The sequence below is a fragment of the Halichoerus grypus genome, chromosome 1 (assembly GCF_964656455.1).
Source record: "Halichoerus grypus chromosome 1, mHalGry1.hap1.1, whole genome shotgun sequence".
NCBI classification, from domain to species: Eukaryota; Metazoa; Chordata; class Mammalia; order Carnivora; family Phocidae; genus Halichoerus; species Halichoerus grypus.
The window spans coordinates 139,934,927-139,957,095 of NC_135712.1; the positions used below are offsets into that span (position 1 = coordinate 139,934,927).

General features: G+C 36.0%; 1 long non-coding RNA gene across 1 annotated transcript in view; it reads left to right on the plus strand.

The window, feature by feature from the left end:
• The first annotated feature begins 2,681 nt into the window (after positions 1-2,681).
• Positions 2,682-22,169, plus strand: part of LOC144381879 (uncharacterized) — a 25,091-nt gene continuing 5,603 nt past the window's right edge. The window contains exon 1 of the long non-coding RNA XR_013447975.1: positions 2,682-2,981. This is a non-coding gene — a long non-coding RNA (uncharacterized LOC144381879). The remainder of the gene's footprint in view (positions 2,982-22,169) is intronic.

A 22,169-nucleotide genomic window follows, 5' to 3' on the forward strand; every position in this document is an offset into this window, starting at 1 on the left:
CTCTTTCCATCAAATAAATAAATAAAATCTTTTTTAAAAAAAAGAGGTAATTAAGGTAAAATGAGGCCATATGGGTAGGCCTTCATCCTGTATGGCTGGTGTCCTCAAGAGGAGATTAAGACCCCCAACAGAGGGAGATCATGTGAAGACAAAGGGAGAAGACAATGATCTACAAGCCAAGGAGAGAGATCTCAGAAGAAATCAACCCTGATGACACCTTGGTCTCAGACTTCTAGGACTCCAGGAAAACAAACTGCTACTATGTAAGCCACCCAGGCTGTGGTATGTGGTTATGGCAGCCCTGGCAAACTAATACAGAAGCTGTCAGACATAAGGCTGTCATCCCTTAGGGTTATTTGCTAGAGAACTGGCTGTTTCATTGATGCAAATCTCTTTCCTTCCCCTAAACACATACACACAATTGCAGTACGTAGTAGTCATTCAGTAGCTCTAGGGATGAATCCTTCAACTTCCTCCTGGAGGTAGACACCTAGTTAAGCTTGATGGTCCAGTTATTCAGGATGCAAATTTTTCACTTGACTACCCCTTTTACTATCTTACACCTCACTGCCACCTTCTGCTGTGTTTGGTGCTTCTGAACAAAAGTCTTCCCTTTCACTTTCTTCTTCTTCTTCTTTTTTTTTTTTTTAAAGATTTTATTTATTTATTTGACAGAGAGAGACACAGCGAAAGAGGGAACACAAGCAGGGGGAGTGGGAGAGGGAGAAGCAGGCTTCCCGCTGAGCAGGGAGCCCGATGCAGGGCTCGCTCGATCCCAGGACCCTGGGATCATGACCTGAGCCGAAGGCAGATGCTTAATGACTGAGCCACCCAGGCGCCCCTCTTTTTCTTTTTTTTAAAATAGGCTCCACACCCAGCATGGAGCCCTGCATGGGGCTCAAACTCATGAGGGTGAGATTAAGACCTGAGCTGAGATCAGGAGTCAGATGCTTAACCCCTTTCATTTTCACTGGAGATTGGAATCTGTCTGTCAGTTTTGGGGAGTGGAGCACTGGGCTGCTGGCATCTCTGCATGGGGATGGGGGAAGGTGGTATATGAATGCACATCTGGAATTTCAAGCCACCCATGCACTTTTTTTTTTTTTTTTTTTTTTGCTTTAAGCCTTACCCCTGGCCATGTGTCCCTGTAGTTGCTCCTGAGTTCTCCGGGGCAAGTATGTCCACTTCTCATTGGTTTTCCCCTTGGGTATGAATTTGGGATTTAAGCTTGTTCTTCGGCCACATCAGTTGCCACTCCACCATCTGCTTGACATCTTCCCAATATGTGAACAAGCCTCCCCTTTTCCTCACTGGGTTATGCCTTTTTTATACCTTTACTACTATTTTGTTGGAGGAGATAAGGGAATGTGCTCAATCCATCATTTGTAGCTGTCCAGGCAACATTTGGAAAAAGGAGGAAAATAAGGTGATTGTAAGAATACATTTTTTTCTCATTAGAAATCAGAGCTGATAATGACAATAAAATTTTAAAGACTTTTAAAAGTTGCTTTTATAACCAGTAGAAAGTAAAGTTAGGTCCGTGGACTGAGTTAGCTGCAGTTGTTTCTTCACCTGTCAAATAATAGAATAAGACCTGTTACTGGTTGCTTCCCCACACCAAGTGGTTATTAGAATCAGCTGGGGTGCTTGTTTGTAATCCAGATCCCTTGGCCACAGGGCCCAAGATCCAGATTTCTCCATAGCTCTGGGTGGAAAGCATGGGGACTGATAATGTCTTGAGGCTCCTGACACTTGGATATCCTCTGAGTCTGTGAATTTCATTTCTATTGCTTGATTCTCTTTTTAGCCGGAAACTGTTTTATGAATGGCAAATATTCTAAATATTCAGACAATTGTAGGGGCCCCTGGGTGACTCAGTCAGTTAAGCGACTACCTTCGGTTCAGGTCATGATCTCAGGGTCCTGGGATCGAGCCCGGCATCGGGGTCCCTGCTCAGCCGGGAGTCCGCTTCTCCCTCTGCCCCTCACCCAGCTCATGCTTTCTCTCTGACTCTCTCTCAATCTCTCTTGCTCTCAAATAAATAAATAAAATCTTTTTAAAAAATTAAAAAAATAAATATTTGGACAATTGTAGATCCATTAAGAGCTTTAAACTGAACATCAATATTACACAAAAATAGACCACAGATTAACAAGTGGAAGCATATAGTTGGTGAGGTATCTGGGAGGGGTAAGGTGGGTGTTATGAGTGGATGATATGTGATTTGGAAAAAATGTCAAAATATATTTTTATATTTGGAAAGCAAAATGCCTTTTTCACATAATAATTTGGAACATTAAAAGCTATTGTTTTTTCTTATCTGACATGATGCACAGGAAATAGAATGACTTTTCTGCACACACAAAACTCACTGGTCAGAGTGGAAGTCAGAGGTGGGGGGAATGGCGTCATGAGATTTTCAGGCTTATCCAAAGGGGTCATGGGCTTAAAAAGGTTGCAAAGCACTGCAGTAGTGAGATGGATTGGTTTCTGAAGAAAAGTGAGAAAAGAAAACCATTAACTCCAACTGTCACTCTTCCAACTGAAGACTGAAACCACTTGGGAACAAATTTTGAGTGAGGTTTACAGTCATAAACAACGTTGGTGTTTTTGAGGTTTGCTTGTGAATCGCCATTTAGCGGTACCACATGCTTCCTAGAGATGTGATTAATTGTCATATTTTAAAGCTTTCAAACGTGTTAAGTTGCCTGTTACACGGGGCTAACTTATTGAAAGGTTTCTGTTCGCTTAGATTAGTGGATTTATGGGTTGCGTTTTGGCTTAGTGGACAGAAGATTCAGGAGACTGGAATTTCCATTCTACTTTCACAATGACGATGTATAAACTGGAACAAATCACTGAGTATTTTATCTGTAAGTCTTTGGATAAAATGTGCTGCATGCAAGGGTGACTTGGCTCAAAATTTGTCACCCATGGACTGCCAAGGTTCATTTGGCTGATTGACAGACTTGGCCAACTAGGTAAGTTTCTTCCTCCTCCTTCCTCCTTTGTATTGAAGATAAATGAGGGCATGAAATCCAAAGTGCTAGTTACTTGTTATAGTGATAGTAGTCATGGTAGTAATGGTAGTGGTAGTCTTACTATATACATCCCTCCTTAATGTCAGAGGGCAAATGAATGAAGGAGACCAGAACATTCAGTCTTGTATTAAAGGCAGTGGGTCTAGAGAAAAGAAAGCTGATTTTGAGCCCTAATTCTGCCAGCTCTGTGAACTTGGTCAGGATGGCTTAAGCTCTCTGAGCTTCAGTTTCTTTGTTTATAAAATTGAGATCATAATAGCTATCTGATGGCATTGCTTTGAGAACTAAAAGAAATAATTTTTTTAAGAAAGAGGACTGTGCATGGCATTTTGTCCCAAAGATGATGGGAATAACTGTAAATTTTTAAGTAAAAGAATGATACGATTAGGTTTATGTTTTAGTAAATATGAAGGATCAGTAGGGGGCACATAAAACTGGAAAATGAGATTTGAAGCAGGAAAACAGGTGAAAAAGTTGTAATACAGCTGAAAAATTACATGATCTTACATAAACCAGAAGAAGAAGTGGCGAGAATGAGATATCCTTGAGTGATGGCAGTGAGGCCCAGTCTCATTTGTCTTTGTGCCCCTGGCACCGAGCACGATGCCTGGCCTACAGTTGGGGCTGAGAAAATATTTTACTTGATGGTGGAATTGCCTCAATTTGATTCAATGTCATCAAAAAAGGTAATAAGATGAGAAATTCTGTGATTCTAACTGATGTGTTTTTTTCATGTTTCCACTTTCCCCCAACTCTCTCCCTCCTTCCAATTTGGGGAGCTAGGTATTTTGTCTTCTGTCCTTGGGAAAGAGGCTCCATGGGAGAAAGTAGACTTTAAAAATGTTGTAAAGTTAACCGGTGATCATTGTTTCAAAAAAGCCTTATCCCATTTGGAAGAATATATGATGAATCAGAGTCAGTATCTCCTTCAGAAATAAACAAAAATTCCTTACCCTGAATGATGGAGAGAAGCAGAGGGGGTGTGATGAGACTGATGGCTTTCTAGGGCAATGGGGGTGAACCAAGGATTGAGGAAACTGGATAAGCTTGAGGAGACCCAAGCTTCTGTCCCTGGGTAGTGTCTGGGGTATGAGTGGCAAGAGGCAAGTTCTAGCCTGGCCACCAGCCTAATGAGGCAACCTGACTGTTGTCTGGGTGGTGTAAGCCTCACGGAGTTCCTTGTAAAAGAGCATGGCATTGCAACAGCAGGTGAGTCTAGGACTGGAAAAATGCAAGTTTTCCACAGATCACACAGCGCCCTACAGTGGAATTTTCCCACACAGAGGTGTGACTCAGAGGAGAATCAGGGTCTTAAAGAGGTCTTAATGATGGGAATGACAGGGTAGGGCAGGAGGGTGCTATACTGGCCTGCCAATGACCAATGACTGAGGTCTAGAAGGGAACCAGGACCTCTGAGGGGATGATAGTGTAGATACCCACTGACAATCAGATATTCTCTCCCATTCCATACTGATACCTTGACCCTCTGGGTCCTGTGAACCTAGTAGCCCCCAAAGTTCTGATGCAACCCTGGGCAAGCCAAGGAGTCTAAATTTGAATTAACTCAAATTATGTCTTTACCATCCAGGAGTATAGGGACTCATAATATAAATTGAGTTCAGTTATAAAAATACAAAGAAAAGTTCTTGGGCACCTCATTTTGTCAACTGACATTCCAACTCCCTATATGAATAAATTTTTGGACATATTAGCAGAAGTACAGTAGGCACTGATTTTAAGTTGCTGCATGAACACATTCTATGTGGCACAGATCAGAACACACCTGAGGTACAGGTTTAATCTAGGACCCAATTTTCAAGAGTATTGACAAATTGGATGGAAAGAGAATAAAAATCATGTAATATGAAAAATGATACAAAGATCTGGGATCCTTAGCTGGGACTCTAGCAGTTTTCTAGTATTCAGAGAACAGTGAAGACTAAGGCTGGAATTCCTGCAACGTTTATGTAACACTGACTATTTTCCAGGTACTATCTCAAGCCCTTCATAAAAGTTAGTTTCCAGTTCTTACAAAAGAACTTATAGAGCAGTAAGTACTATTTTTATCCCCATTTACCAGGTGAAAAAATGGAGATGCAAAGAGGGTACATAATTTGCCCAAGTTCATAACAGCTGATGAGTGATGGAGCCAGGATTCGAACTTAGCTCTGCTCCTGGGTTCATGGCCTCACTTCACTCACTGTCATGTTCTAATCAGTGTGTGACAAAGAACTTTATTTACAGTCAGAAAGGAGCATGGGCCACAGGAGCAGTGAATTCACTGAAAGTGGGTTAGGCAGGTGTCTTGGTTGGTATCAAGAGACTGAGGTCTCTGATTCTGAACTTCTAGGAGGCCATTATTTCCTTGAGATTTTACTGGTTAATTAAATTTTTTTTTAAATTTGTTTTGAAATAGCTTTTTCTCCCTTAAGTGGCATGTGAGACTTATGCAACAAAAAGCAATAAAAATCTAGCTCAGGTGATATAGCTCTATTGAAAAATAGCAGACTTTTGTAAGTGAAAATATTTTATTTATGGAGCTACAGAGCTAATTGAGGATGACTTGGTGAAATTATTTTCAGATTCTCCCATACTTAAAAAAATCTTTTTTTGGGGTGGGGGTGACTTTATCTCCTGATTGTTGATTCTGTAGGCTGAATTTCCTGGGGTTAGTTTTTCCTACATGTTTTGGAGTTTTGGTTTGAGAGCTCATCTTGTGGGGGAGGGGATCCTCCACCCATTCCTGCTTCTATCTGCATTCATTTCTGTCTAACATACCTGAGATTATCATGGTCAATCTAGTCTTCCACCTCATTATAACATTGGGAATGTCACGCTTGGTAGTCCATGAAGATCTGTCCCTTAGGAATATCAAGAGTTTATAGTACTTCTGGAATGCATTCAGAAAGTGGATGAGTACAGTGAAATGAATGCAGACTCCAACTTGCTTTATGTATACGCAGACCTTTCCAAACATGCAACTACATAAAATTCAAGAAAGGATTATATTCTGTTTTAGACTGAAAGTTATCAACAGTGGTTTACCATTTTGGAAAATCAAATTACTGACAGTCTAAACACTTAGGCTTTGAGTTGCCAATACCATACACTCCATTAATCTGCTTCTGTAGCTATCTCGTTCACTGTGATTGCTACACAGAGTTGCAAATATCTAACAACTTCCTTACACCTTTCAGTGTGACTGTGACCAAGCATTTACATATTGAAATTATAAATTTCTTTCCTTCTATTCATTCTTTATATTAAAGTTAGTCTTATATTAATTTTTAAAAATCTGTATGTAGGTAGGTTAATTTATTATAAATTTCATTTGGGACAGAACAGAAGGCATTACAAAATATTTATTATAAAATGGAGGTTTGAGGATTTAAAGAGCTTTCATTTTGTTTTGAGTTTCTATCATCCCCAAAACCTCAAAATGAAACCAAGCCCAAACCTCTAAATTATAAAACCAGGGCTTCCTTGAATCTTGACTCAGGTTTACTAAAAGAATATATGACACTTCACGAAAGTTGGTAGGAGGTAAGGTTTCCAGGGAGGGCAGTGTGAAGCAAATATCAGGTTTAGGAAAAACCAATATCAGGTTTAGAAAATTTTACTTTCTCAGAATATTTGCAGAAACTTTCTACTTAAACAGCATGTGCTGAAGAGCAAATTAAATAAGCAAGTGCCGTGGCAAGCCTGCAGTATTCATACACATTTCTGTTAGAGTATTTATGTATTTTTTTTTCCCTTCTCTAATTCTCTTACCTGGATGAGTTGATATCAGAGGATACATTTTAGCTTCAAGACAGGGGAGATCAGAAAAACAGATGACCTTCCTTTTTTAAACTCAACATTGCTTTCCATTGACTCAGTAGAAGTTCATTGCCTTTACTCTATTTTCCTCCTTGAAATACCTTTTCTCTTTATCTCCACTCTTTCAAGTCCTATATTATACATTGCAAGAATAAATGGGCTAAAATGTCTAATGAAAACAGGGAAGCAAAGCTTAATGAGTGAAGAGTTATCTTGCCAAATAATAAAATGTATTATAAGGCTATACTGAATAAAACAGCATGTTAAAGTACAAGAATAGGTACAAATAAAAGAGATATTATGGAAGTAGACTCTATCAAAAGCTGTTATGATAAAAATATCAGAAATGAGTAGAGAAAGATTATTACATAAAGGGTGAGTACACAATAGATAAAACTTGAGAGAAAGATAGATTCTTACTATATATCATGCATCAAAATAAATCTAACAGAATTTAAAAGTTTTATTTAATGTAAAAAATAGCAGAAAATATGGATGATTAGTGTCATGATCTCAGAGAGGGAAATAACTCTATATGAAAAAACAGAAAGCAAACCAATGGAGGAAATCACAAAGGAATAGATGAATCAAGTTAACTACTTTAAATTTTGTTTTCAGGGCGCCTGGGTGGCTCAGTCGTTAAGCGTCTGCCTTCAGCTCGGGTCATGATCCCAGGGTCCTGGGATCGAGCCCTGCATCGGGCTCCCTGCTCAGCGGGGAGCCTGCTTCTCCCTCTCCCACTCCCCCTGCTTGTGTTCCTGCTCTCGCTATGTCTCTCTCTATCAAATAAATAAATAAAATCTTTAAAAAATAAAAAAAAATAAATTTTGTTTTCATTTGTAGTAACAGTAATGCCTGCTTTATTAGTACTTACTCTATGCTAATGAAATGGTCTCCAGGCCCTATGAATGTGTGTCTCCAACAGGAGCACGTCTGCTGCTTACAGGTGTCCAGGTTGTGTCCCATACAAGGGCGCGACAACTAAGAGAGTGACATTCACATTTAGACACATTAATTATTTTGATTTATTTTTATATTTTTATTATGGCTTTTTTTAGGTTTCAAAGATAGGCTTATTTGTATATTTATTATAACAGTTCCCTAACTGAGTAAAATATCTTTTCGTAATAGAATACATAGATACCGTTTTGCTTTGACTCATGAAGGAATGAATTTCACAAACAAAATACTTTGTTAATGTAACAATAAACAATGCTTCTAATACTGGAAGCTACTTTTCACAAATTTCATGAGCTGATCAGAAAATATTTTAGAATGAAAAAGAAAAATTCCCTGGTGGCAAAATGTAGCTAAACTTTGTGTCTCATTTTGCAGTTAACAGTATTGTCATTTGTTTATTTTACTAAAATGATACTGCAGAGTTTCCACTTAAGCCTAATAATACTTTCATCTGACATGAATCACTATAGAATGAGTAATATTTATTTACCATTACCACATAATGATCTAATTATATCATAGCCATTATTATGCTGTGAAATTTTTTTTTTTTTTTTTTAAAGATTTTATTTATTTGACAGAGAGAGACACAGCGAGAGAGGGAACATAAGCAGGGGGAGTGGGAGAGGGAGAAGCAGGCTTCCCGCCGAGCAGGGAGCCCGATGTGGGGCTCGATCCCAGGACCCTAGGATCATGACCTGAGCCGAAGGCAGACGCTTAACGACTGAGCCACCCAGGCGCCCCTATGCTGTGAAAATTTTATCATACAATTTTAATTGCTCTTAAAGCTTAATGGCTCATTAAATTTATAAAACAAATTTAATAAATTTATATTTATTAATATAAACAAATCAATTAATATAAATAAATTATATTTATTTATATATTATATATAAATATAAAATATAATATAAATAAAAAATAAATTAATAAAAATAAAAAAATAAAATTTTAAAATATTACACATTCTAAAGTAAATGTATAAAATGATCACATTATTTCTGCCCAGATACTCAAAACATAAGAAAACAGTGTATCATGATCAGAGAATCAGAAAATGAGAACCCACCATACAAAAAATGAAAAAGAAATTATTTGGATCATTGAATGCCACGGGGAAGAAAGAAAAGGAAATGACTGGTCTCAGAAGAATCTAGCACAGACTTCACAGAGAGGACAAGTGGTGAATTTACTCTCTATTTCTATGTCAATAAGAATGGATGAATTCCTTTAAAAAAAATGAGAGAGAAAAAAACCCATCTAGAATCCATTAAATGAAATACCTTTTCTGTTGATGCAGTTAAAGTCCTTGTATTTGAATATTAAAAGCCGAACCCTTTGTTGAGATTATCCATCTCAAACAGGACAAGTTTATCTTCCAGAGGAAAGCACAGATAGGAAGTTTTTGGAAACTTCTCACATAAGAATTCTGGCAAATGTTGAAAAAAAAATTGTAACTCCTGGTACTTTTTTTTTAAGCTGAAAGAATTATTTCTAAAAATATATATTATTTTATAAATCCCTTAAGAAAAAAACCAACTGAATAAAGAGAATGAGGGCACAGAATGACAGATTTTGTCACTTAATTGTCATAAAAAATGAATAGAATGAAATGCACCACAATCATTTTATTAAGTGTTTAAAGTTAAAAAATTTTGAAAAAAGTAATTATTGATGCTATAGGAAATAAACTGTTTGAAGATGAGAAACTATTAATCTGCCAATAGTAAATGTATACTATAAATAATTATGTATTTAGCAAAAACATTTGAGCATTCAGAGAATAATCTACACAACGGAATGACACTGGGAATCTCCTTCATTTAGTAGAAACCACAGCAAAATTGGATAACATTATGACTGACACTCATGCATAATACAAACATCAACAACAAATAACAATATTGCACATTATGTAGGGGATGAAATACAAAACCAAAAATCAAGATTATAGCAGATTGAATTAACAAGATTATTTAATGAGGTGAACAATGCTAATAATTATTCAATCATTTTAGATAACAACCAGTGGTATGCTGATAAACTGTCTTAAAAAAGAAAAAAAAGTCCTGATTTGTGGCATTTGCTGATTTCAGTGGTGCAAACACTCCTAATAAGGCTGATTTCAAGCACCTAATAATTTAACAACTGGCTTACAAAATTCCTGAATATTTAATGGTAAGCTTTCACCAGGTGGTGCAAGCTGGATCCTACATACCACATACACATACAATCAAAGCCACGTAGAACAGATGATAATCGCTGATAGATCTGTGAATTTAAAAATGCAAGTCTTGTTATTTCTACATGCGACTAGTTGGGGCAGTTCTGTCCAGTAGGTGACATAAGTAAAGGACAATTATATATGTATTTTTAGTAGACCAGTTACAAGAGAAAATCTGAAAATCTAAAATCTGGGTACAATAATAGCATAAATGTGCAAGGAAAACATAGCAAATTGCAGCAGATGATGTTTGAAAATGATAGAACATCCTGTATTCTGCTTTCTGTGCATTTTTTAAACTGGGAGGAAATGAGACAGCAAAACTCTGATAACTCTGAATAGCTTTTTATATGGCACAAACTATACAACTACTTTTTAGCCTCAATAAAAATTAAAGAGTATTGGACACACATTTACCAAACATAAGTATTTTGCCATTGTTGAATTTGTAATAGGAAATGCAGTTGGTAACATTATGTTACTAAAAACCCAAGTAGAAGAAGGGAGATTTAGTGGGTGGTGGGTGAAATAGGTGACAGGGATGAAGGAGGGCACTTGTCATGAGGAGCACCAGGTGATGTATGGAAGTGTTGAGTCACTATATTGTTCACCTGAAACTAATATAACATTGTATGTTAACTGTACTGAAATTAAAATAAAAACTTGTTTTAAAAATTTAAACATTTTTTAAAATTAAAAAATATCCAACAATAAAAATAAAAACAGAAATAGAGGCAGGTTAAAAACTCTTAGAATTTTTTGATGGCACTAGTAAAGGTATACATTTTAGAAAAGAAGCCAAAGAATACTTGAAAAAATATCAAAAGTTATATGTATTTGTTTAGCTCCGATTTATCATATTTTAAAAAGTATTAATGTGGTAAGCAAAATGTTGCAGAAACTGAAATTCAAGACTTAATACCCTTCAAACGTCATCAAAGAGATTAAGAAATTTTGAAATTATGATTGTGATTTTTATGAAAAATATATTATTGTTGTTAAAGAAATTGCAATCTCTGGATATAGATATGAATCTCAAAACCTACAAACAAAAAGATCAAGTTTGACTGGAAATCCCACAATCAACCCATCTCTGTCAAAAACCAAAATTTCCAAGTGAAGAATTTTGTTTTCTGTATCAGATACAATAATATTACCATTAAGGAAAGTTTTATTTTTTCTTTTCTTTTTTTTTCTTTCTTTCTTTTTTTCTTTCTTTCTTCTTTCTTTTTCTTTCTTTCTTTCTTTCTTTCTTTCTTTCTTTCTTTCTTTCTTTCTTTCTTTCTTTCTTTTCTTTCTTCTTTCTTCTTTTTTATTTTTATTAAGTTCAGTTAGCCAACATATAATACATCATTAGTTTTTGATGTAGTGTTATTTATGATAAAAACTCTCAAAAAAAAAAGGAAAGTTTTATGATGCCAAGAAAATACTATGCCTATTTTGGTGCTCTAGATAACACTGAAATATGAAGAAAATGAAATACTATAACTACACAAAAAGTTATAATTGATATCTGATGACTATAACAGCAAATATGATATTTATGGGACACAAATATTTGAGAAACTAAAATCTTTAAGCTGCTTTCTAGAATCTACATAGATTTCCTCTGAAATATTGCAATTTCAATATTGAAATGCTTGCAGCAATAACTTACTGAATACATTTTCAAATATTCTGATAGCTCTGAGGTTATAATTAACCTCCAATTTCAGTTGCCAGTGGAGAATATAGTTTCAAAATTAAAATGTACTTAAAACTACTTAAGGTCTGTAATATCTGAAGAAAAGTAGCAAGTGAATCAGAGATGACTTCTATGGAAAATGGGATACTAGAGCAAGTAAGCATTGAAATCATCATAAAGAATTCATTTCCATAAAACAACTATTAAAAATATATTAATAATAAAAATATTAAAAATATATATTCTGACTGTGCTATTTGTAACTATTTTGATTAAATTTTTCATTTTCTATTATTTTATGTTCAATAATTCTATTTTTGTAATTTCTACAAAATATTTTTTATTTTGTAGAAATAAACTATAACTAATAAAAAAATTTTTACTTAAAGAAACTTATTTCTAATTTGCCCATTGTGTGAGCCAGCAGTATTCTTGATTAAATATATTTATTTGCACATGGTAGTGTATGACTATACATAAAAATTATACAAATATACATTTTAAATGTGATAAAAATGAAATTGGAAATTACTGTATTTTATGTTTTATTATATTTATTTCTGTATTTTTACTAATGTATTTTACTTATGCCCTAAAGTGTTTATAAATAATATTTTCTTAATAGCACCATGATTAAATTATGTTTCACTAAAATAATGCTGTAGCTATTTTTGAGAGAGTATCCAAAGGACTGTTTCTTTATTCTTTTTTTTTTTAAGATTTTATTTTTAAGTAATCTCTGTACTCAACATGGGGATCCAACTCACAACCCTGAGATCAGGAGTCTCATGCTCTTCCCACTGAGCCAACCAGGCACCCCCAAAAGACTCTTTCTTGTGTTTATTTCAATATCAATTTTTAATGGCTGTCACAGCTGAAAATTTTCCCTCAGAAAGATGTTAAGTAAGAAACTTCAGTACAAACGTTAAGCTCAATGTATATCATTAAGCGTAGGGGAAAAGATTTAAGTAGTGAATGAGTATCATGTGAATTTTGACATCTGAGAAAAATTATAGAGATTTGTCTTTACATATTAGATTACATATAGACCATTTTGCCAATCATAGTGACTCTATGCTACCATTAGCTATCCAAATAAAACGTACAAATGGGATGTAAATCTATATCTGTATATCAAACAGTCTTCTTAGTAATTTTAATTGTTCTGGCCAATCTGTTGGCAGATCTGATGAGCTTTTAAGGTAGGTAACAAGAAGTAGAGTGTCAGTCCCAGTTCATTAATGTTTGCATTGATAATAGTGTATTCAGTCCACATTTATTTGCAGGACACTTCTAGACACTTGTGTGTATTTGAAGGGTAGTTTTTAAAAATTTTTTTAAGTAATCTCTACACCCAGCGTGGGGCTTGACCTCGTTACCCCAAGATCAAGAGTCATATGCTTTTCTTTTCTTTCTTTTTTTTTTTTTTTTTTAAGATTTTATTTATTTATTTGACAGAGAGAGAGCATAAGCAGGGGGACCTGCAGGCAGAGGGAGAGGGAGAAGCAGGCTAGTCACCCAGGAGCCCCAGGTCATATGCTTTTCTGACTGAGCCAGCCAGTTATTCCTGAAGGGTAGTTTAAATAAAGCTGGGTACTATAATCTGTAAATCTAAAATTGTTAGTTACGTGTAAATGGCAACACATGGAAATCTTCCAGAAAGGAATAAAGGGCAGCACCATCAACTTTCCATATTTTAGGGATGCCTGGAAGGCTTAGTCAGTTAAGCATATGCCTTTGGCTCAGGTCCTGGGATCGAGTTCCACATCGGGCTCCTTGCTCAGTGGGGAGCCTGCTTCTCCCTCTGCCTGCTGCTCCCCCTGCTTATGCTCGCTCTTTATTTCTCTCTCTCTGACAAATAAATAATCTTAAAAAAAATTAAGACAAACAAACAAAAAAACCTTCCGTGTTTTAGAGCACCATCTTCTCTTGGTTATCCCCTATACTTGATATGTGCTCCAAACAAAGGATCCCAGGGTCCTGATATGTGATCCAAACAAAGGATCCAAAGGTCCCAGGGTTTGTGTCTGTATTAAGTATTGGTAAAGTTTAATTTCTATAATTTTTAAAGATAAAATAAATAAAAAGAAATATTTCAATAATTTCTCTCTGCTCCCCTAGTGAACCACATGCATACCCCCAGGGGTATGTGCCTTGTCCAATACAAACCCAGACAATTGGAAATTCCCTCAAACTAGGAAAGGCATTAGGATGTTGTGCTGCCAAAAAGATGATGAATATTCATTATAATTATGTATTTTGTGTATTATCACTGAATATGTTACAAAAAAAAAAACCTAAACAGATTTTGTTACTTGGAAATTAAAAATTTTAGAATGCTTTTTGCATATAAAAATTTAATGCTATATAATAAACTGAGAGTTTTACAGTAAATTTGATAGGAAATGGGTTAATATCCTATTTTCTCACAATCAACAAACTTAACATACAAAAACTTTTTACAAAATATCTTTGAAACTGCTGGAGAAAGTTTTTTAAAGTCACAAGGCATAAACAAATGATTCACAGAAGTACGAATGACTGGGGCACATAAAAAAAATCTCATAAGTAATCAAAGAAATGTAAAATAAAACATAAGACTATCATTATCCCTGCATCAAATTATCTATGGTAAATGGTCTCTAAAGATAGCCTTCCATAATTCCTCCATTGCTGTACATACATGTTACATCTCTCATCAAGAGGTGGCATTTAGGGATGCCTAAGTGGCTCAATTCGTTAAGCGTCTGTCTTTGGCTCAGATCATGATCCCAGGACCCTGGGATCAAGCCCTGCATTGGACTCCTTGCTCAGCGGGGAGCCTGCTTCTCCCTCTGTCTGCCTCTTTCTCTCTCTCTGACAGATAAATAAATAAAATCTTAAAAAAATGAGGTGGCATTTATTTCTGCTTCTTTAGAATCTGGGCTGGTCTTGTCACATGCCTTGAACAATAGAATGGGGTAGAAATGATGCTGTGCATCTAATATGTAAAGATGCACATCACTTGATCATATGGTGGTTCTATGTTTAATTTTTTTAGGAAATTCCATACCTTTTTCCATAGTGGTTGTACCATTTTACAATCCCACAAATAGTACACAAGAGTTCTGATTTCCCTACATCCTTGCTAACACTTGTTATTTTCTGTTTTTTTGTTTTGTTTTGTTTTTGTAGTAGTCATCCTAATGGGTATGAGGTGGAATCTTATTGCTGTTTTGGCTTGCATTTCTCTTACGATTAGTGAAGTTGAGCATATTTTCATAGGCTTGTGGGCCATTTTTATATCATCTATGGAGAATTTCTATTCAAGTCCTTTATCCCAAAGAATTGAAAGCAGGGTCTCCAAGAGATATTTGTATGCCCATATTTGTAGTAGCATTACTTACAATAGCTAATAAATGTAAGCAACCTAAATGTTCATCAATGGATGAATGGATTAACAGAATGTAGTATATACGTACAAAGGGATATTATTCGTACAATGCGGTATTATTCAGCCTTAAAAAAGAAGGAGCATCCTGTTATATGCTACAACATAGACGAACCTTGAGGACATTATGTTAAGTAAAATAAGCCAATCATGAAAAGACAAATACAGTCTGATCCACTTATATGAGTTATCTAAAATAGTCAAATTCATAGAAACAGAAAGTAGAATGGTACTTACCAGGGGTTAGGGGGAGGAGAAAATGGAGAGTTGTTTAATGGGTGTAGAGTTCCAGTTTTGCAAGATGAGAAAGTTCTGGAACTTTGTTGTACAACAATGTGAATATATTTAATGCCAATGAACTGTTCACTTAAAAATGGTTAAGACGGTAAGTTTTATACCATATGTCTTTTACTGCAATTAAAAATTTAAAAATTTGATAAAGATTTCTCAAGCAATTGAAGACCTAACTCAGATGCCATCTCCTTCATGGTGACTTTTCAGATCACCAAGCTAGAAATCCTTTATTACTCCTAGAACAATAATTGCAGTTGACTTCTATTGAGCACCATAGCCCTATACATGCATGTAGTCTTCACAATAACCCCATTAACTAGGGGTTTTGTTCTTCTTGTTTTGCAGATGAAGAAACTAATTTTAGAGAAGTAAATAAGTTGCCTAACTGGTCTAATCCTGGAAACTGATAAATGACAGAGCTGTCACTCAAGCCTGAATCTGTCTCTTCAGTCCATTTTCTGTGCCCCATCTAGGTCACTGGGCATCTAGAATTCAGTGGTGTTTTAAGTGAACTTAAACATTACTAGGACATTTTTTTCCTTTGTCTGCATAGTATTCTCCAACAAAATTATAAACAGTTTCTTTTAGAGAATAGGCTATCAAGCTTTCATTAAATATCTTCATGGAGGGCCACAGGGTAGGTAGAATACTGAAATAGTGCTTAGGTAGAACAAAATGGCAAACACTTATAAGTTATATATAAACATGAGACTAACCCATAGTTTCTACCATAATTATTCAACATCACTTTGTAATGGCAATATCATAAATCATGAACATGACATGAGGACATATAATTAAGCAGATAACCTGCTGCCTAAATATTCATGTTATTTATATTCATGGAAAAGGACGAACAGTTAGTATATACTGTAAAAAAAGACATTGTTAGTCATACTAAACAGATTTTAGGGTGAAATTATTATGTAAATTCAACCCAAACTATTTAAAATGCAAACTCAATGTAATAATAATGGCAGAGCCTATGATGACTAAAAAGAGAGGTAATAGCTGAGAAGGCACATGGCCTAGGGAGACCCATGGCCTAGGGAGACCCATGCCAGAGCTCTAGGCTTGGAGAAACAAGAGCAAGTTGATCTCTACTTTATGGAGGAGATGAGACACCCCAGATATGACAAGACATTGGTCCTAGTGGCTCAACAGCTGGCTGAGTAGAGTGAACGGGTTGCAAGTTTTCAATCCTATAACTGTGGGGGTGGTAGAAACAGGAACCGATATGTGTGCCATGGAAAAGCCCTTCATTTCTATTACTGTAGTCAGAATAGGTACAACTTTTTGGAAAACTAGTGAAAACAACCAGGTTAATGGTAAAACTCAAGGGTGGAGACTTTGTACCAATGGTACTAAAAAATGTAGTCTATGGACCAACATCAGCATTAATTTGGACATCCTAATTCTTGGTCGCTGCACTAGAATCTTTGGAGTTAGGACCAAGGAATTTGTATTTTAACCTCCTCTCCAAGATGATTCTAATAGATGTTAAAGTTTAAGAGGCACTGGTCTATACCACCCCCACCACATTCACTACCTTAACAACAGAGGGAGCCTCCTTAAGAATCCATTTACAATGTAAGTTTCTAACTGTGCTGTTCAAGAGGTAGACATGAACCACATGTGGCTACTGAGCACTTGAAATGTGGCTGGTCCAAGTAAAGATGTGTTGTAAATATAAAGAAAACAATGGGTGTCAGAGATTGAGTATGATTAAGGAATGAAAAATACCTCATTAATAATTATTTACATTGACTACATGTTTAAATGATAAGATTTCAGTTATATTGGATTCAATAAAATGTATTATTTGCTTCACCTGTATCTTTTTACTTTTTGGCGGAGTTACTGGGACATTTAAACTTGCATATGTGGTTTGCATTATATTTCTATTGGACAGCATTGTTCTATCTAATTGCCTTAAATAAAGGAGAAGATTTCTTTCCTAGCCTACATTTTCCAGTTCTAAACTACCAAGAGCTTATTTCTAGTTCTAAACTACCTAGAGCAGAAATAACAGGTATTTTTTCATATTTAATAGGTGCCAGACTTTGTACTTAGCATCTTGCATGGATTATTACATTTAATCCACACAAATAGAAATAGACACTATTATTTTTTTCATTTTTTAATTTAAATTCAATTAGCTAACATATAGTACATCATTAGTTTCAGATGTGGAGTTCAGTTATTCATCAGTTGCACATAACACACAGTGCTCATCACATGCCTTCTTTAATGCCCATCACCCAATTACCTCATCCCCCCACCCAGCAACCTTCAATTTGTTTCCTAGAATTAAGAGTCTCTCATGGTTTGTCTCCCTCTCTGATGACTTCCCATTCAGTTTTCCCTCCCTTCCCCTATCATTCTCTACACTGTTTCTTATATTCCACTTACGAGTGAAACCATGTGATATTGTCTTTCTCTGACTGACTTATTTCACTCAGCATAATATCCTTCAGTTCCATCCACATCAGTGTAAATGGTAAGTATTCATCCTTTCTGATGGCTGAGTAATATTCCATTGTATATATATATATATATATATATATATATATATATATATATATATGCCACATCTTATTTATCCATTCATGTCGATGGACATCTCAGCTCCCTCCACAATTGTTTATTGTGGACATTGCTGTTATGAATATTGGGGTGCAGGTGCCCCTTCAAATCACTACATTTGTATCTTTGGGGTAAATACCCAGTAGTACAATTCCTGGGTCATAGGGTAGCTCTATTTTTACCTTCTTGAGGAACCTCCATACTGTTTTCCAGAGTGGCTGTATCAGCTTGCACTCCCACCAACAGTGTAAGAGGGTTTCTCTGCATCCTTGCCAACATTTGTTGTTTTTTGTCTTGTTAATTTTAGCCATTCTGACTGGTGCAAGGTAGTATCTCATTGTGGTTTTGATCTGTATTTCCCTGATGCCAAAGGATGTGGAACATTTTTTCATGTGTCTGTTGGCCAATTGTATGTCTTCTTTGGAGAAATGCTTGTTCATGTCTTTTGCCCATTTCTTGACTGGATTATTTGTTTTTTGGGTGTTGAGTTTGATAAATTCTTTATAGACCTTGGATACTAGCCTTTTATCTGATATGTCATTTGCAAATATCTTCTCCCATTCCATCAGTTGCCTTTTAGTTTTGTTGACTTTTCCCTTTGCTGTGCAGAAGATTTTATCTTGATAGAATCTCAATAATTCATGTTTGCTTTTGTTTCCCTTGTCTTTGGAGACATGTCTAGCAAGAAGTTGCTGTGGCTGAGGTCACAGAGGTTGCTGCCTGTGTTTTCCTCAAGGATTTTGATGGATTCCTGTCTCACATTTAGGTCTTTCATCTATTTTGAGTCTATTTTTGTGTGTGGTGCAAGGAAATGGTCCACTTTCATTCTTCCACGTGTGGCTGTCCAATTTTCCTAGCACCATTTATTGAAGAGACTGCCCTTTTTCCATTGGATATTCTTTCCTGCTTTGTCAAAGATTAGTTGACCATAGAGTTGAGGATCCATTTCTGGGTTCTCTATTATGTTCCATTGATCTATGTGTCTGTTTTTGTGCCAGTACCATACTGTCTTGATGATTACAGCTTTGTAATAGAGCTTGAAGTCTGGCATTATGATGCCACCAGCTTTGGTTTTTTTTTTTTTTCAACATTCCTCTGGCTATTCGGGGTCTTTTCTTGTTCCATACAAATTTTAAGATTATTTGTTCTAGCTCTATGAAAAATGTCGATGGTATTTTGATAGGGATTGCATTGAATGTGTAGATTGTGCTAGGTAGCATAGACATTTTAACAATATTTGTTCTTCCAATCCATGAGCATGGAATGTTTTTCCATTTCTTTGTGCCTTCTTCAATTTCTTTCGAGCATTCTGTAGTTTTTAGAATACAGATCCTTTACCTCTTTGCTTAGGTTTATTCCTAGGTATCTTATGGTTTTTGGTGCAGTTGTAAATGGAATTGATTCCTTAATTTCTCTTTCTTCTGTCTCATTGTTAGTGTATAGAAATGCACCTAAGTTCTGTGCATTGATTTTATATTCTGCCATATTGTAGAATTCTTGTATGAGTTCTAGCAATTTGGGGGTGGAGTCTTTGGGTTCTCCACACTAAATTATCATGTCATCTGCGAAGAGAGTTTGACTTCTTCTTTGTCAATTTGAAAGCCTTTTATTTCTGTTTGTTGTCTGATTGCTGAGGCCAGGACTTCTAGTACTATGTTGGACAACAGTGGTGAGAGTGGGCATCCCTGTCATGTTCCTGACCTTAGGGGAAAAGCTCTGTTTTTCCTCATTGAGAATGATATTCCCTGTGGGCTTTTCGTGGATGGCTTTTATGATATTGATGTGTGTTCCCTATATTCCTACACATGGAGAATTTTAATCAAGAAAGGATACTGTATTTGTCAAATGCTTTTTCTGAATCAATTGAAAGGATTATATGGTTCTTGTCCTTTCTTTTATTAATGTGATGTATCACGTTGATTGATTTGCAAATATTGAGCCACTCTTGCAGCCCAGGAATAAATCCCACTTGGTAGTGGTGAATAATCCTTTTAATGTACTTTTGGATCCTATTGGCTAGTATCTTGGTGAGAATTTTATCCCTGTTCCTCAGGGATATTGGTCTGTAATTGTCCTTTGCAGTGGGGTCTTGGTCTGGTTTTGGGATCAAGGTAATGCTGGCTTCATAAAATGAGTTTGGAAGTTTTCCTTCCCTTTCTATTTTTTGAAACAGCTTCAGAAGAATAGGTATTAGTTTTTCTTTAAATGTTTGGTAGAATTCCTCTGGGAAGCCATCCAGCCCTGGACTCTTGTTTTTTGGGAGATTTTTGATTACTGTTTCAATTTCCTTGCTGGTTATGGGTCTGTTCAGGTTTTCTATTTCTTCCTGTTTCAGTTTTTGTAGTTTATATGTTTCCAGGAATGCATCCATTTCTTCCAGGTTGCCTAATTTGTTGGCATATAGTTGCTCATAATATATTCTTATAATTGTTTGTATTTCTTCAGTGTTGGTTGTGATCTCTCCACTTTCATTCATGATTTTATTTACTTGGGTTCATTCTCTTTTTGATAAGTCTGGTCAGGGGTTTATCAATGCTACTAATTCATTCAAAGAACCAGCTCCTAGTTTCGTTGATCTGTTCTACTTTTCTTTGGTTTCTATTTCATTGATTTCTGCTCTAATCTTTATTAATTCTCTTCTCCTGCTGGGTTTAGGTTTTATTTGCTGTTCTTTCTCCAACTCCTTTAGATGTAAGATTAGGTTGTTTATTTGAGGCCTTTCTTGTTTCTTGAGAAAGGCTTGTATTGCTATATACTTCCCTCTTAGGACCGCCTTTTCTGCATCCCAAAGGTTTTGAACAGTTGTGTTTCCATTTTCATTTGTTTCCATGAATTTTTTAAATTCTTCTTTAATTTCCTGGTTGACCCATGCATTCTTTAGTAGGATGCCCTTTAGCCTCCATGTATTTGAGTTCTTTCCAAATTTCCTCTTGTGATTGAGTTCCAGTTTCAAATCATTGTGGTCTGAAAATATGCAGGGAATGATCCCAATCTTTTGGTACTGGTTTAGACCCAATTTGTGACCTAGGATGTGATCTATTCTTTAGGATGGAATGCTCTGTATATATCTGTGAAGTCCCCCTGATCCAATGTGTCATTCAAAGCCCTTGTTTCCTTGTTGATCTTCTGCTTAGATGATAGGTCCATTGCTGTGACTGAGATGTTAAAGTCCCCTACTAGTATTGTATTTTTATTAATGTGTCTCTTTAATTTTGTTGTTAATTGGTTTATATAATTGGCTGCTCCCATGTTAGGAGCATAAATATTTGTAATTGTTAGATCTTCTTGTTGGATAGACACTTTAAGTATGATAGTGTCCCTCTTCATCCCTTACTATATAGCCTTTGGTTTAAAAACTAATTTGTCTGAGGGGTGCCTGGGTGGCTCAGGCATTAAGCGTCTGCCTTCGGCTCAGGTCATGATCCCAGGGTCCTGGGATCAAGCCCACATTGGGCTCCCTGCTCAGCGGGGAGCCTGCTTCTCCCTCTCCCACTCCCCCTGCTGGTGTTCCCTCTCTCGCTGTGTCTCTCTCTCTCAAATAAATAAAATCTTAAAAAAAAAAAAACAAAACTAATTTGTCTGATATAAGGATTGATACTCCAGCTTTCTTTTAATGTCCATTGGCATGATAAATGGTTCTCCACCCCCTCACTTTCAAAATGGAGGTGTCTTTCGGTCTAAAATGAGTGTTTTATAGACAGCATATGGATGGGTCTTGCTTTTTTTCCAATCTGATACCCTGTATCTTTGAGCATTTAGCTCATTTACATTCAGAGTAACTATTGACAGATATGAATTTAGTGCCATTGTATTGCCTGTAAAGTCCTTGTTTCTGTAGATTGTCTCTTTTTCTTTCTGGTCTATGTTACTTTTGGGCTCTCTCTTCACTTACAAGATCCCCTTCAGTGTTTCTTGCAGGGCTGGTTTAGGGATCACAAATTCTTTTATTTTCTGTTTGTCCTGGAAGCTCTTTATCTCTCCTTTCATTCCGAATGACAGCCTTACTGGATAAAGTATTCTTGGCTGCATGTTTTTCTCATTTAGTATCCTGAATATATCATGCCAGCCCTTTCTGGCCTGCCAGGTCTCTGTGGATAGGTCTGCTGCCAGTCTAATGTTTCTACCATTGCA